The following is a 5,117-nucleotide window of genomic DNA, read 5'->3' on the forward strand; positions in this document are numbered from 1 at the left end:
GGGGAGTGACATCGTGACAACTAAGAATTTAAGTGCAAAGCTTTCTTGGCAGGGTAAAATTTCACATCCCAGAGCCTCCTTCATTTAACTCTTTGACTAACACGAGCCTTCAAAGCAGACTGTGCTCAGTGCACAACCACACCATAGCAAGTGTTACATCAATCAGTAACACTGAGACATAAATAATGCTCAGTTTGATGGATAGCCTGTTTCAAGAGTGATTTTGCATACACCCTGCCAGCAAGAATGAAAACTGCTGACTGCCTGGAAGTTAGAAACTCATTCCCGCAAACTCCACAGCCTTGTGCTTGTACAATCACACTTTTAAGCATACAAAGTTTTACAGATATAAACAAAAGGCGGTGCAGTCCAGGTGTAGTCCCAGCCTGGTCTTACAGTGCCCACATGACCCCCTTTGGTCCTTCAGGAACCTCCCAGTTCCTAATGTCAGCTTGGTGACTCGCCCTAATGGCATGTGTGAAAGCTGCCCTGGATGTCATGTGACTGAGGACAAAGACAGGAAAAAGAGACAGCTGCCAACCACAACATCACTCACTCAGTCACACACACACATTAAATAGACGCACATCCACTCTGTGCCTACGACTTAGTACCCCTTCACAGCTATCGCTCAGTATGACAGCAAAATGGCATCGTGCATTAGTACAATTCTGGTCATTCTGGGCCATTACTGCATAAGCCCCTTAGCTGGGTCATGACTATTCCTTCTCCCCTCCCTGCTCGCTGCCCTAAGCGGTGTTAGTTCTGTTACTGGCAGACAAGCTGAGAGTTTATGTAAGACTGACCCCTCCTCGGGCCTCCCTCACTTACTTAGCCTGAGCCTCACTGTCTCCTCTCCCCGCTCTCACTCTCTCTTTTATGCACACAAACACAGCGATGCACACACACACACACACACATACACACACCTCGACCAGCCTCAGACAGCAGGGTGATTGTAAGAGGCCAGACTCGCTGCATAAATAGCTTTATTATGTTCTCAAAACTGCCAGCGCTAACCAGCTTCCCTCTCAAATAGCATAAGGTCATTGCCTGTGCTGGATGTGAAAGGCTGTGAATGAGACAGTCCTCCAACATTTCGCCTTGTACTTTTACCGACAATTATGATAAAGCATTGATAATGGAATACAGATGGACAGAACGGTGATGGTGAACGATACAGACGGCAGACAAAACAGGTAGGGGAGTCCAAGTGTGAGCGAGAAACACAGAGCGGGAGAGAGAGAGAGAGAGAGAGGGAGAGAAAGAGAGAGGGATGGCAGCAGAAACACAACCTTTTAAGGCTGCATACCCAGCAGCCCAGTGCCTGAGGTGCACACACAAATAGCTCATACACAAATGCAGACAGATGCACACGCGCACACGCACCAAACGCCTGCGTGATTGCACAAGGTGAATATCCTTTTTTTTTAATTTCATGCTTTTTTATGCAAACGTAGCAGAAGCACGACCATCCCTGGATGTAGATGAGCATCTTGGTGTGAGCTGATGATCCTAGTCTGGCTGTCATTTGCAGTTTTTTCCCCTTATTTTGTTCCTCGGGCTCTCAAGTGAAGGGTAGCCACATATGCCAATGTTTCTAGAAGGTTCCAGTCTTTGCTTGGAGACAAACCAAAGAGAATGGGCCCAGATTTCTAGTATTCACAAGTCCAATGGGCACAGCATGAGGTTTCAAGTTTGATGTCTATTAGTCCCTCGGAGCAGAGCGAGGTGATGGAAGCCCTAAAAAGTGCCTATTTGGGTTTTTTCCCAGCAGGATAAATGCATATATATATTTGGATATGAAATACAAAATAAAGCCCTCTCTCTCTCTTTCTCTCTCTCTCCCCAGTTCATGTGCATGTATTCAGCTGCAGGGCAGCGAGAAGGACAATCGTAAAATATCATGTGTGGGACAGCCATAATTGAAAAAGATGGCCTTAAAGCTGCTTCACGCAGTCACGCGCGCACATCCACTAGATGAGCCATATGCCAGGTAGCACTAAAACCATCCTCACGTAACTCCCCGGCTGAAGCAGATGAATGTTAAACCATTTTAACTGCAGCAGAAGCCACAAAATGGCTGTCAGCAAAAACACCTCCCCTACTCCCCAACTGTCTTCCTCCTTCCCCTCACCTCACTCCCCCTCAACCTCTGTTCTCTCTCCTCTCCTCATTGCTACCTCTTCCCTTTCCCCTCCACCTCCCTATCCCTCCCTCCCCTCTTTCTGTGCGCTCTGCCAAAAGGTGCTCCAGTGCTGATATTCTGTTAAGAGAGCCTGCCAACAGTTAGATTTGTCCTTGGATCCCGTTCACATTCCCTCCTCCCCCACCCACCTTCTCTGTGATCCTATTTCGACCCAAGGTATCCAGCGCAGAAGGGGATACACCTAATCGATTTCTCATACTTTAATTTAAAGGTGGCATGCAGGCATCTCATTACTTAACCGGGAGTCTAATAGCCTGTTTCATACTTTCGCACCACAAAAATGCCGCCAGGTCTGGGGGAGCTGAAACTGTTAACAAGACAAGATCGATGGTTCCATCCGAGCTTGAATCACCTCTATTATCCATTCCTCAGCCCCCTTTCCTTCCACCTACTCACGCACCTCTCTTACAGTTGTCCTTTACTTTAACCCTTGTTCTTTTTCTTTTTATAAAATCAAGCCCTCATATATATCCAAGAGGACCTGATCGCACGTCAGCCCGCAGTGAGACTTGGTCATGTTTATCCGTTTATCTTTTGGTGGTCTGGTTGTGACAGAGGTTTCTAGGTGCTAATGATAACCACCGACCCCCGGTCCTCACCTTCCTCCACAGGGCCATGGCATTTGGACATGTAGTTTCTGACACCCACGTGAAATTGATGACCTGCTGATAAAAGCATCCACAGTGGGCAGAGCTGTTTTACCAAGCTACTACATTTGGGCACACATCTGTGATGACGATGCTACAGTTTGTGCACACTGTGCTACTAGTAAAAAATGATTATAATCAGAATAAAGATAAAGTCAACATGACATCACATTTTCCCCTCTAAAACAACAACAAAAAAACACTGAAAACATTTAGAAACAAACAAGCAAACAAAAATCACAGCTTAACTTCAGATAAAGGAACAACTGACAGGTCGAAAGAGTGACAACCATCTGCTTGCTGCATGCCACAGATTATGATGCTATGTGATGGACTGTCCATGTCAGTGAAGGCGCAGGTGGTCCACTACAGCAGAAACAGATTTAAACTTAAGAGGCCGAGCTGTGGTTGAGTTAAACCCTGATCTGAGCAGTGGACACTTTATCCCATTGGCCTTAATTGGTTGTTTTCTCTTACCCGCCCCTACCACCACCATCTAATTACCAAGGTATTACACAGTAATAACAGATGGAGACCGAGTAGTACCACAGTTGTTTGGGGCTGGTGTGCGTCTCGTTGAGTGGTGGCGCGAGCATGTGCGCGCGTGCGCGTGTGTTTCGGGCGATTTTGCTGGCATGTGACTGCAAGCAATTTCACATTTAAGGAATAACAGTCTCGCGGGCAGAATGTGGAAGGCTTTGTAGGAGGTGACAGGCAGCTCAAACAGCACACATGGAAAGCAGACACAGGCGGCCAAGTGGCGTTACAAACACGAACACAGTTTTTCACCGGAGAGGTGCATTCAGGTGTGGAATGTGGTCAGTCAACCGGGGCTACTTACCCATGTCTAATGTTGTCTCACACTCGGCTCTAACGTGTAAATATTTTATCACGATCATTTACAATCCATTTAGAGACATTTTACGAAAGCGACGGATGGGGTGACAGCCTCCCGTGGAGCTGTCAAACGGTGCCAGAAGAGACGGATATGTTTTTTGACAGAAAATCCCGGGGAAAATGGCGTCAACGGTGCTTTGGAAAGCAAAGAGCGAAAAAAAGAGAGCGAGAAAATAGGATTTGCAGTCGATCTGGTGGCAGAATCAAGGTAGCCGCACAGGGGAGGAGAAAAAATCCAATCGGAAACTTGGGTCCAGTTCCTGGTAGAAATAAGATCTTTAGAGGCTCTGGCGTGTTGACTCGCGCCGTGGAGAGCCGCCGCTGACGCCGCCGCCGTGCGCACTGAATCTCCGATGCCTTGCGGGACCGCTGGTCACTCGGGGAGCTTGCACGGCACTGAGATCCCTCGCAAATCCGCTACTCGGCTGGTTTGGGAGGAGGAGGGGGTGAGAGCAGGACTGTTACTGCAGTCAAAACAAGCCCGCATCCGACTACAAGCCCAAATCCAGCAGCGGGGGGTGGAATTTCAGCGACAAGACCGCGCTTTTAGTCGTCAGTGGGCTGCACAAGAGGCAGGAGATGGTGGTGGGGGTTGCTCGTCGCCGGTTGCACTGGGTCAAGCTTTTCTCTACCTCTCTCTCTCTCTGTGCCTCTCGCTCGCTCGCTCTTGCTCTCTCTCTCTCTCTGCTTTTCCGATCGGTGAATGTCAGGTCCCGGAGCCTGGTGTCTGGTAATGATCTCACCCAGCAGACTAAAAGCTCTAGCAGAGCAAAGCAGAGGGGAGAGATGAGAAGAGGAGGAGCGACATCGCCTCCCCCTGGCAGCAAACAACCTCAACGAGTCTCCCTTTTTTTTCTTTTTTTTTCTTTTCCAAACCTCCCCCTAATTCCCAGGGCTTTCTCCCGTGGGACTGCTCTCATACTGGCACGGTGTTATTTTAATGTAATGCAAATAGGGAAAGCAACATCTGGCAAAAGGCTTGTTGTTTTGACTGAGTCACTGCTGTGAGGAGAAACATGTTTGGCACTGGTTTTCAACAGGTTCAGATACGTACCTGCATACAGAGCAGAAGAGACTGCGACTGAAATAAATATTTTAAGGGAAATATGCATCTGATACTATGTAACTGTAGTCTACTGAGCCTGGCTTTAAAATGCCTGAATTGTAATGATAAATAAATATTTAATGGTCTTAGAGCTGTGGGATTTGATTAATTGGCTGGACATAAACAAACAGGGGTAAAATATGGACTACAGCTAAGTTTGAGTGAATATAATTTGTAGGCAAACTAAGAGTTGGTGTTTAAATTCACTAAAGTTTCATTAAAGTTGTAGATTTTTTTTATTGTTATGCATTGGTGTTTT

The 5,117-nt window shown here is 47.1% G+C and overlaps 1 protein-coding gene across 1 annotated transcript in view; it reads right to left on the reverse strand.

The window, feature by feature from the left end:
* Positions 1-4,531, reverse strand: part of setbp1 (SET binding protein 1) — a 35,900-nt gene extending 31,369 nt beyond the window's left edge. Inside the window, exon 1 of the mRNA XM_005947182.3 lies at positions 3,698-4,531. The gene's annotated coding sequence lies outside the window, so the exon portion shown is untranslated. The remainder of the gene's footprint in view (positions 1-3,697) is intronic.
* Between the last annotated feature and the right edge of the window lie 586 nt (positions 4,532-5,117).

This window comes from Haplochromis burtoni, unplaced genomic scaffold, assembly GCF_018398535.1.
Source record: "Haplochromis burtoni strain Fernald_Lab_line unplaced genomic scaffold, NCSU_Asbu1 Contig_485, whole genome shotgun sequence".
NCBI lineage: Eukaryota > Metazoa > Chordata > Actinopteri > Cichliformes > Cichlidae > Haplochromis > Haplochromis burtoni.